This window comes from Haliotis rufescens, unplaced genomic scaffold (genome assembly GCF_023055435.1).
Source record: "Haliotis rufescens isolate VD_foot unplaced genomic scaffold, xgHalRufe1.0.p SCAF_10, whole genome shotgun sequence".
NCBI lineage: Eukaryota > Metazoa > Mollusca > Gastropoda > Lepetellida > Haliotidae > Haliotis > Haliotis rufescens.
In genome coordinates this window covers 25855873-25868489 of record NW_025963780.1, presented here as the reverse complement: position 1 = coordinate 25868489, position 12617 = coordinate 25855873, and positions in this window count along the sequence as shown.

The window sequence follows — 12617 nt, the reverse complement described above, 5'->3', positions numbered from 1 at the left end:
AATTTTCTTCCCATTGTGTTAGAATTTTATTATCACATATTTGTTCTGAGCAGTTGATTGAAATGGGGATTTGATGGTCATAATGGGTGGTGTGTATGAATAATTTCTGAAGAACCAGGAGACTGATTGAGTGTAACCTTCTCTGCCCCTGTGGACCATCAGCTTTGGTTTGCTTCCTCCAAACTGGATGATGAACAGAGTTGTAATATTGCTATGTTCTCTAAAATACAACATTTACCAAGTTATGTCAAGCAATGATAATTTGAGAATATTGCAAATCGTGAATGCTCGTGTTAAGAGGCGACTTAATGAATGGGGTGACTTGGTTGATTGTGTATCAACATGGATTGTTACTCATAATGTCAATCGACCCCTGAAGACCCAGGGTAGAATAGGTCTTCAGCAACCCATGCTTGCTGTAAAAGGTGACTATGCTTGTCGTAAAAGGCGACTAACGGGATAGGGTGGTCAGGCTCGCTGACTTGGTTGATGCATGTCATCGTATCCCAATTGCGTGGATCGATGCTCACGATATCAATCACTGGATTGTCAGGTCCAGACTCAATTATTTACAGGCCGCCGTCATATAACTGGAATATTGCTGAGTGCCGCGTTAAACAACAAACAAACATAATGTCAATCACTGGATTGTCCGGCCCATACTCTATTATTTAAAGGCCACCATAATTTAGCTGAAATATTATTGAGTGGCCACTGTTCACCCCGGTGCCCGATCCGCTCTTCACCCTGATGTCCGATCCGCTCTTCACCTCGGTGCCCGATCCGGTCTTCACCTCGGTGCCCGATCCGCTCTTCACCCCGGTGCCCGATCCGCTCTTCACCTCGGTGCCCGATCCGGTCTTCACCTCGGTGCCCGATCCGGTCTTCACCTCGGTGCCCGATCCGCTTTTCACCCCAGTGCCCAATCCGATCCCCATAGGTGTGGAATCCCTCTTTTTAAAAATCTGATCAACCTTTAAAATCATCGTTTTGGTCACATACAAAAATATACTTCATTAACCTAGCCGTTTCAGGGAGTAAAACTGAGTAATTTGATTGACAGGGGTATGTGAGATCACAGGCCATAGCATAGGTCATAGGTCAATACTTCACATCTCTTTCCGACCGTACAAGATAACAAAGGTTATAAAAACATTATATGTTAAACATGGGATCTGGGTTTCAGATGTTGAAAATGTGACTATTTATTGCAGGTTACCGTAACTGACGAATGATAGACCAAGTCCATCTGACAAAATATATTCTCTGTCCAGCGAGTACGCAAGGACGGTATTATGAGGCAAGGAAAATCTATTCACCGATCCGATACGTAACCCATAAATGTTTTACCCGATGATATTACGTCTAACGCGCATACCCATGCATATAGAATGTCAGGACACTCAAAGCTCCGGGGTCCCGTGAAGATCCGGTTTAGAATAGGTCTTCAACAACTCATGCATGCCGTAAAAGGCGACTAACGGGTTCGGGTGGTCAGGCTTGGTCGATGCATGTCATCGTATTCCGTGAATCGATGCTCATGCGTTATGTGAATCACTGGATTGTCTGGTCCAGGCTCGATTAGTTACAGGCCGCTGGAATATTGTCAAGTGCGGCGTAAAACAAACAAACAGGGTATCATTTGTTAATATTCTTCACTCCAACAGTTATAGGACCCGTGAAGATCCGGGGTAGAATAGGTCTTTATCAATGCGTTCTTGCCGTAAAAGGCGACTATGCTTGTCGTAAGAGGCGATTAACGGGATCGAGTGGTCAGGCTCGCTGACTTGGTTGATGCATCATCGTATTCCGTGAATCGATGCTCATGATTTCCTTCACTGGATTGTCTAGTTCAGACTCGATTATTTACAGACCGCCGTCATATAGCTGGAATATTGCTGAGTGATGTGTTAAACAACAAACAAACAAACAAATCACAGTAATAGAGATACGGGGGCTGATTGATAAGTTCTAAGCCTCACATACAATAGAATGAATTGCGTAATTGTGGATTTTTTTGTTGTGGACATTAATGACGTCACCGAAGTATATCCACAAACACAATATCGATTGAGCAAAATGTTTCGTTGTGACAAGTCAGTAATATAATCAGGTTCTGTGACCTTTGTTAAAGGGCAAGTTCACACGGATATTTAACCTGTTTTTCTTGTACTTTTTCCACTTTAAAAGTGTTAACCTAGAAGTGTCATAGACAAAAATATAAAAATATCACAATTAATTAACATATTTCTCGCATTAAAACGATTTATATTTTTCACATTTACCAAGTGTTCTATTTCCACAACAAAAACACCATGGCTTATGCCCCTTGCAATATGACGTCATTGGTGCCAATTGATAAACATTATGACGTCATCATGCTTTGTTAGAGCCGCTTCACGTGGTGTAGGTCTAGGTGTGTGATTCTAGCGTCTCAGATGCCAGCCAGCATAGTGTTATGCTGAGTCACCACTGCGCCGGAGTGTGTCGTAGGCCATGTTGTTTTACCGCAAACTGGTACTTGATATCTTTTGCGTTGAGAATAGACAGGGACCCAGTTGAATTGGCACCAATTACGTCATAATCTAAGGGGGATAACTCAGGCCTGTTTAGCTCGAAAAACGAAGGCCTCATAACGGCATATCATTTTCACACTATTGTGAGCTTCCTACTTTCACTGTGAAAAAAATGAGTGTATATTTTCAAACACAGATACTAATTAATTCTAAAATTGCGTTTTGTTTAGAAAAAGAAAGAAAGTGATTTTTGCGTGTACACTTCCCCTTTAAGTGGACAACCATGAGGAACGTGCAAACATCCAGTTCCAGGTTAGCCCTAGACGCCGGTTCTAACCAATGCGTGTGGACCAATCATATAAAACTTGGATCCCAGTTCTCACTACCACAAAACAAAGCTTGTTAACGTCTTTTGATCTGACGCAGACGGGTCAGACTCTCTAGTCTATATGTATACACAATGGAGGCTCGTCACGCCGACGACCGCCTCCATGGTCTTGTGGTAGAGCGTCTGCTCGGAGAGCGGAAGGTCCGGGGTTCGATCCCCCGCCGCGTCATACCAAAAGACGTTAAAAGATGGTACTTGTTGTTACCCTGTCTGGCGCTCGGCATTAAGAGGCTTAAACAAGGACTGGTCGGCTCGGAGTCAGTATACTGTGTCTGAGTGGGGTATTCATGTTAAACTGCGGCATGGTATCTCAGTGGGCTAGCACTATAAATCGGCATCATTCCGGACTAGTACAAGCAGCCACACAAACACACACACGTACATGCACGTCGCTATATAAGTGCAATAATCTTGGACGCGACGTTAAACCCAATTTCACCTCACCTCGTCACGCCGAAGACCCGGGTTCGATTACCAACATGGGTACAATGTGTGAAGCACATTTCTGGTGTCCCCGCCGTGATATTGCGTAAAACCATACTCACTCACTCACAATGGAGGCGGTCTGAGGGGTTCTAGTTATTCCAGTAGTAGAAAACTATTACTCTCAACAGTCGTGTGACCATGTCCACTCTAAAGTCTAGTCGTAGTAATAAATACAATGAACGAAACAGACACTGTCTGTGCAGTGCCTGTGATCTTTCATTATTTGATTACAACGGATCATATAGCTTCAGTTCACAGACAATCAAACTGGTGTTTGTCTTGTATCATACTTGGGCGGTGGGGTAGCCCAGTGGTTCGTCAGGCCGAAGACCTGGGTTCGATTCCCCATAAGGGTTCGATTCTCCATAAGGGTACAATATGTGAAGCCCATTTCTGGTGTCCCGCCGCTGAGATATTGCTGGAATATTGCTAAACGCGGCGTAAAACCATACTCACTCACATTATCCCGCGCCTACCAGCCCTTCGTCAATGTGCCCTGGCAACAACCAAACCGCTTTCAACATTGCTCAATAACGTTGGAGAAAACTAGATTAATAAATGAAAATCACATGTGAAATTTAGTTCTCAAAGTGGGGCGGTCGGGTAGCCCAGTGGTTAAAGCGTTCGCTCGTCACGCCGAAGACCCGGGTTCGATTCCCGACATGGATACAATGTGTGAAGCCCATTTCTGGTGTCCCCCGCCGTGATATTGCTGGAATATTGCTAAAAGCGGCGTAAAACTATACTCACTCACTCACTAGTTCTCAAAGTTGATTGGTTCGATACGCCAGCAGGAACCTGTGTCGATCTTCAACGCTTTTTCCTGCTCTGATCGTAAACCAAGTAATAACTATAAGAAACACTTTAAAAAAAAATAAAAATGAAAATCACAATACGTGCACGCATGACGCGTAGGCAACGGGCCTTCCCTTTGGACGAAATGTCAGGAAGCATATCGCATGACCTTGACAACAGTGGCGGTATGGCTTACGCGTTCTGGAATAAAAGGTGCTGTATTGTTAAGTTTAGTTAGTGGTATATGACGTGGTCGTGGCGTGGTGTAGGGTATATTTGTCTTTTGTTTATCGTTGCCAATCAGTGACTGGTTTAGGCCTTGTATAGATGAAAGGGTATTTTGTGATGGTATTTTGCGTGTTCATTTTGATATGAGTTTTGTACATTGATAAATGTGACATGTATGATTTATTTCCCCATTACAGTGTGATGTGGGCTGTAGTGTAGTGCTGTGTGTGAGCGTGTGTGTCGAGTTGTATATTTGGTGTGTGTCGAGGGGTGTGTGTGTGTGAGCGTGTGTGTCGAGTTGTGTATTTGGTGTGTGTCGAGCTGTGTGTGTGTGTGTGTGTCGCTGTGTCGAGGTGTGTTAATATATGTTGAGTGGTGTTGTGTGTAGTTGTGTGTAGATGTGTGTCTGTGTCGAGGTGTGTGTGTGTGTTCATGCATATTGTGTGATGTGTGTGTCGACATGTGTGTGTTGTGTGCGTCGCTGTGTCGAGGTGTGTGTGTGTGTGTGCGTGCGTGTGTGTGTGTGTGTGCGTGTTTATGTATGTTGAGTTACGTTGTGTGGATCGAGTTGTGTATTTTTGTGTTAATGTACCATCAATTTCGGTTGCATCAAACGTTTAAATACACCGTTAGTACGTTAAAGGCCAATTACTTATGCAGGGTTTGCGTGCGTGCGTGCGTGCGTGCGTGCGTGCGTGCGTGCGTGCGTGCGTGAACCTGTAACTACACCAACATGCCTAAAGATATATGAGTTAACACGATACAATGCAGGGTTCCGATAAATAAAACAAACATTGTATGTTACACATAAACCTCCAAAGCACAAAAGTGCTTCACAAAATGACCGACAGAAGGGATGTGTTTTGCAATTATGACTCGCCAAACTTTCGAGTCGAGAAACCTGATGTTTTCATCTACATGCAGCTATGTCAATGCGCTTGACAGGAAACAAAGTGCTGTTTGATGACAAGGAACTGTGGGAAAATTATAGGGGAATTCGGCATTGTACATCCCATTTTAATGAAACATTCGGCAAGGGTGGAAACTGGACTATTAAAGTTAGCTAACTCCCTCGGGTAGATGATTTACAGCTGCGTAAAAAGCTCACTCACTCACTCACTCGCTCGCTCACTCACTCACTCACTCACTCACTCACTCACTCACTCACTCACTCACTCACTCACTCACCCACTCACCCACCCACTCACTCACTCACTCACCCATCGTATACGTGGATCTTTTTATGATCTCCATGCTATAGATTTTCACAAGATAAGGTAACTTTTAGGTTCGTGTATTGAACTGAAATAGATTACTGAGACCAAATGGAATTAAACAGGTGACGTGTAGCTGGCACAATCACGATCTCATTTCCGGGTTTTCACCAAGTTTCAGAGTCATGCACAAGTCATTGTTACTGAGCGTCTGTGTGTTCGCTGGTGTAAAGATAATCCGGGGATTTCCCGCACCACTTGTATAAAGGTGTCAGCGTCACAGAACCGTTTATATTACAGTGAGTTATGATCTGAACACGACGCCCGCATGTACTTGTACCAAAGCTCAACCAGGGAGTACAGTGAGAGAAATATTTCCTTAAAAGGTGAGACTGACATATGTCCTGTTCATTCACACTGAGCTCTTCTCTTATTGGCCTTACGATTTACAAGACAAAGACGATTTCCATAGACAAAAGCCCGAAGGGTGTCTGGGTTAGAGTTGGTCCTCAGTAACCCATGCTGGTCTCCCCGTGGGGAGTCTGGGTTAGAGTTGGTCCTCAGTAACCCATGCTGGTCTCCCCGTGGGGTGTCTGGTTAGAGATGGTCCTCAGTAACCCATGCTGGTCTCCCCGTGGGGAGTCTGGTTAGAGTTGGTCCTCAGTAACCCATGCTGGTCTCCCCGTGGGGAGTCTGGTTATAGATGGTCCTCAGTAACCCATGCTGGTCTCCCCGTGGGGAGTCTGGGTTAGAGTTGGTCCTCAGTAACCCATGCTGGTCTCCCCGTGGGGTGTCTGGTTAGAGATGGTCCTCAGTAACCCATGCTGGTCTCCCCGTGGGGAGTCTGGTTAGAGTTGGTCCTCAGTAACCCATGCTGGTCTCCCCGTGGGGAGTCTGGTTATAGATGGTCCTCAGTAACCCATGCTGGTCTCCCCGTGGGGAGTCTGGTTAGAGATGGTCCTCAGTAACCCATGCTGGTCTCCCCGTGGGGAGTCTGGTTAGAGTTGGTCCTCAGTAACCCATGCTGGTCTCCCCGTGGGGAGTCTGGTTATAGTTGGTCCTCAGTAACCCATGCTGGTCTCCCCGTGGGGAGTCTGGTTAGAGATGGTCCTCAGTAACCCATGCTGGTCTCCCCGTGGGGAGTCTGGTTAGAGTTGGTCCTCAGTAACCCATGCTGGTCTCCCCGTGGGGAGTCTGGTTATAGATGGTCCTCAGTAACCCATGCTGGTCTCCCCGTGGGGAGTCTGGTTAGAGATGGTCCTCAGTAACCCATGCTGGTCTCCCCGTGGGGAGTCTGGTTATAGTTGGTCCTCAGTAACCCATGCTGGTCTCCCCGTGGGGAGTCTGGTTATAGATGGTCCTCAGTAACCCATGCTGGTCTCCCCGTGGGGAGTCTGGTTAGAGATGGTCCTCAGTAACCCATGCTGGTCTCCCCGTGGGGAGTCTGGTTAGAGTTGGTCCTCAGTAACCCATGCTGGTCTCCCCGTGGGGAGTCTGGTTATAGATGGTCCTCAGTAACCCATGCTGGTCTCCCCGTGGGGAGTCTGGTTAGAGATGGTCCTCAGTAACCCATGCTGGTCTCCCCGTGGGGAGTCTGGTTAGAGTTGGTCCTCAGTAACCCATGCTGGTCTCCCCGTGGGGAGTCTGGGTTAGAGTTGGTCCTCAGTATCCAATGCTGGTCTCCCCGTGGGGAGTCTGGGTTAGAATTGGTCCTCAGTATTCCATGCTGGTCTCCCCGTGGGGAGTCTGGTTAGAGTTGGTCCTCCGCATCCCATGCTGGTGAGTGAGTGAGTGAGTGGGTGAGTGAGTGAGTGAGTTGGGTTTAACGCCGCTTTTAACAGTATTCCAGTTATATCACGGTGTGTCAGCTTAATGTTGGAGGAAAGCCCGAAGTGATGCAGGTCTCAGACGTTTACCACTTCGGTGAAACCCACAAGCACGGGTATGGTGCTGACAAACCTAGAAACATAATCGGGGCGAACCGGGATTCGAACCCACAATCATAGGTTTCTGGCTTGCCCAAGGGACGCAACTCTGCACATGCTGGTCTACCCGTGGGGAGTCAGGGTTAGTGACGGTCCTCCTCGGCAACCTATATATGATGGTCGTAAGAAGCGACTAAATGGATCGGGTTGTCAGATTCGATTGCGTGGCTGGCACCGTGGTTCCTTGTTCACATATCGATTACTGGTTTGCCTGGTCCAGATTCAACCAGTTGCAAGCCACCGTCATGTAGCTGTACTATTGCTGCTAGCAAACAAAATCATAGAAAACAAAGTGTCTGTCTTGATCAATGACTGTAAAACCTACTCAGTTGACTGTGTCTGCGACCCCCGTCACAGTAGATATCAACGTTCACCAACAGTGTCTTATTAATCGGACCCGTGAAGATCCAGGGTAGAATAGGTCTTCAGCAACCCCTACTTTCCATAAAAGGCGTTATGCTTATCGTAAGAGGCGACTAACGGGATCGGGTGGTCAGGCTCGCTGACTTGGTTGATGCATGTCATCATATCCCAAATGCATAGATCGATGCTCATTATATCAATCACTGGATTGTCTCCTCCAGGCTCGATTATTTAGACACCGCCGTCAAATAGCTGGAATATTGCTGAGTGTGACGTTAAACAACAAACAAAAAAAACCCAAAACCCAACAATCTCATTGAGGAAGAGGAACTAAACAGGAACCGATTAAACTTTCCAATCTTTCCACCCACGTGGAGACCCGCCCCCGTGCTGTGGTGTCAATAACAGAAGACACCCAGTGTTCTGTTAAAATTGGTATTTAATTAATATAACCCTTGACAGTGCAAAGAGTATAGATATTTACTCAAAATCCTACCTAATTTGTCATATACAAGATGGTTTGGGTTAATTAAACACTGGGTGTCACTTGACAATGACTTGTGTCTCAGCGTCTGTCTTTTCACAGGCTGTGTAATAGGTCGACGAGGACATATTTGGGTAACCTAGATCCTTTGAAGATTGTAACCTCTCAGATCCTATAACAAGTGTGTTTTTTATCATTTCCTCTTTTACTCGAACGCTGATCGTATTATCACACAATTGAAAAAACTGTTTTGGTTTTGTTCTTCCCCAATTTACTTTTCCAACGTGCCAACGACCCGCGATGACATCAAGATTGTTTATTGTTCGTTTGTTTTTTTGTTGTTTGTGTGTGTTTGTCATCATGTTTCTCATGACTAGATTTCCTGTTTTTATCAACACCGACAAATGACAATATTTTGTTGTTTTACGCCGTTACTCGTCTCTTACGAGGCTGTCGTGTATACACACTTGAATACACTTGAAGGATAGTATATGGGAGCATATAAAATATATTATATTAAGAAAGCATTAAAGTTTAACTCCAAAGAATCAATCATAAATGCTTCCCTTGCAATAACGACTCCTAACAGATACTTATTTTGTATCACTTACAGCTAGATTGGTCAAAGGTTTTCTGCAAATATTAGAGTTTATTTCCCAAAAATCCCCAACGCAGTTTGGAATGAAACCCTTCGGATACCCACCTAATTACTTAACTCTTGTTCGGTCAAAAGTATATCTTTAAGACTTACCACCTTTCTTGGTTAGGGAAAATCATTGCCTTTCTATTTCCGACTTTTCTTAAGGCTACCCGCCCACAACATAATTAGGACAGATGTCACTGTAGGCATGGAGTCAAGGTAATGAAATCAAGTTATAATTATCACTGCTTTGGTGTTGATGTCGCTGGATTTCAGTTTTACGTCACAGTCAACAACTGATACTATACTATTCAAAAGAGTGAGTCAGTGAGTTGGGTTTAACGCTGCTTTCAACAGTATTCAAGTTATATCGCGGCGTGTCAGCTTTATGCGTGAGAGAAGCCCGAAGTGATGCAGGTCTCAGACGTTTACAACTTCGGTGAAACCCACGAGCACGGGTATGGTGCCGACAAACCTAGAAACATAATCGGGGCGAACCGGGATTCGAACACCCAATGATAGGGGGACGCAACTCTGCACAGCGAATCGCGGCGCCTTAGACGACTGGGCCCCATACTCAAAAGAAGTTAAAGAACACCCAGTTTGTTCATGTGACAATAAATAATGTGTCAGGGCATGATAGATTAACTTTAGTCATATGAAGAAAGTATAGAGTCTGGAGCGGGTAAATTAGTTGTTGATACTCCACCATTCGTCACCACTCGCCCCTTTCCGTAACCAGAAAGAAGACTCGTCCCCCTGTCGATGAATGGTATGTGCGAAAATACGACACACCAATCAGAATGCGCGTATGATTTCAAGTTCTTTGTCAAAGAATCCCTCAGAAATATTTTTTGATTTTACATATGTCTTGCATCTAAAAATATACCCAAGATACAGTTAAATGTGATCAATCATACTGTATAATTCCGTACGTCCCGATGTGCTTTAAATTGCATCTGAAATATTTGTAATATATGGGGAAATGTATGTGAACCATTTCGCAACGAATTGACAATTGTTTTAGGTATGCCCGTTTGCGCTAAGACGGAACCCGGTCGCAAATATGGCGATGAGAGGGGCACGAGTCGCTATTCGGCTTGTCCCGGAATAACACGAGTTGTTCACGAATGATATAGTTCCTGTAGTTCAAGATGGGCGGCCCACTAGAAGCAGTGTTTATCTTTGAAAAGAGAATGTAGAACTATTTAACATGGCTGTAAGGTGTTTCGGGTGCTTGAATGCTAACTAACTATTATCAATAAAACAACTGCCAAAAGTTCATCCTAGGAAGCCTACTCTCGGAAATTGACAGAGGAAATACAGAGATATTATAAATAGTTTGGATCACAAAAAAACCCAAAAAAAAACCCAAACCAAACGAAAACCAAGAAAAAAACCCATATAGTTATTTAATCAATATCATGGTATGGTCCAGGGCCCCGTTCCACAAAGCGATCACAGCGCTAAGATGATCGTAAGCCTATGTTAAAGCGTGTGAGTTACGATCACCTTGGCGCTGAGATTGATTTGATGACCGAGTCCCTGTGCGGTTGTTTCGCTTTCGGTATTGAAGCGTCCATAAAATCAGTGTTCCACACCAAGCAAGAGAGTCGTCAAAGTACGTAGTGGTATCAGCAATGATATATATATACCCTGATATGTAGCGGTATATGTAGTGATACATGTCACATTGTGGTTGTATGTGTGGTGGTATATGTAGCGGTATACATGCTGTTGTATATGGGGTGGTATATGTAACTATATATGTTGTATATTAGCTGTTATACGTTGTGATATGTGGTATACGTGGTGGTATACACACGACGCATGCGTGAGTGAGTGAGAGCGAGTGTTTGAGTGCGTGTGTGACAGTGGTAGATTTAATGGTAGATCTAGAGGGTCGCGCGCACACACGCACGCGCACTCACATGCGCATAAGCGCGCACGCACGCACGCACACGAGCACACACACACACACACACACACACACACACACACACACGCACAGTTTGTGACACAGTAATGGGTAAGCTCGTCGCGAGACAAGCATTTGGCGCACTGAGGTCACGGTGACCTCCGAGGTCCGTTACCGGTCAAGGCGTCATTTACCCACGTCGGAGATGTCCGTCTCGTCGCTACATAACAGGATGTGTCGTGGGTATATGCATGTTGCGACATATTACTTGACACCGAGCATCAACAAGAATGGCCAAGCATTCAGTCTACATACGTGAGTACAGCACACTTTGCTATTCCCCTTACTTCTTTAACGTAGATTGTTGTTTTGTGGAAAAAGGATGCTGCAATCAACGGGGCTGATTCGCAATCCTCATGTAGAGTACACCTTGGACACTTAAGCGTCAGTGCCTGCCATCGATGTCAAAACCATGGACGACACAGGTGAAGCAGTCGCAATAAAATCAGATCTTAGTTGTTGCTAAAGGTGTGAGGTGAGGTGAAATGGGATTAAACGTCGCGTCCAAGATTATTGCACTTATATAGCGACGTACATGCATGTGTGTGTGTGTGTGTGTGTGTGTGTGTGTGTGTGTGTGTGTGTGTGGCTGCTTGTACTAGTCCGGACTGATGCCGATTTATAGTGCTAGCTCACTGAGATACCATGTCGCAGTTTAACATGAATACCCCACTCAGACACAGTATACTGACTCCGAGCCGACCAGTCCTTGTTTTAGCCCCTTAATGCCGAGCGCCAGACAGGGTAACAACATGTACCATGTTTTAACGTCTTTTGGTATGACCCCTCCGGGCGGACGCTCTACCACTAGACCACGGAGGCGGTTGTTGCTAAAGAACTGAGATCTGATTTTAATTAGGGGGAACCCGCGTTGACCGTGGTAAAACCCAGGTTAATCTTGTTTGAGCAATGTCAGCACAGTCATGTTAACTGCTTTATATCCTACTTCGGTTGACCAATGTTAGCACATGTTAACTGATTTACGTTATATTGACCAGAGTTAGCATATGTTAACTGATTTATATCCTACCTCGGTTGACCAATGTTAGCACATGTTAACTGATTTACGTCCTACTTCGGTTGACCAAAGTAAGCACATGTTAACTGATTTACGTTATATTGACCAGAGTTAGCACATGTTAACTGATTTATGTCCTACTTCGGTTGGCCAAAGTAATCCTGGTGACAGAAATCCTGGTGACAGAAATGGTGTAATCTCGGTTGACTCAGGTCACTCAAATATCATTTATGTAACGCACGTACGATTTTACAACCCCGTGGATCACAGCGCGTCAGACCAAAAGACGTCAAAAGATGGTACTTGTTGTTTCCCTATCTGATGCTCGGCATTAAGGGTATAAAACAAGTGTCTAAGTGGGGTATAAATGTGAAACTGTGGCATGGTATCTCAGTGGACTATAAAATCGGCATTAGTCCGGACTAGTACTTGGACACACATACATGCACGCGCGCGTTAAACCCCACCCAACCTCTACTCAAGACCCCGTGCTCCGTGTTTACCTAGTACAACGTGTCTAGA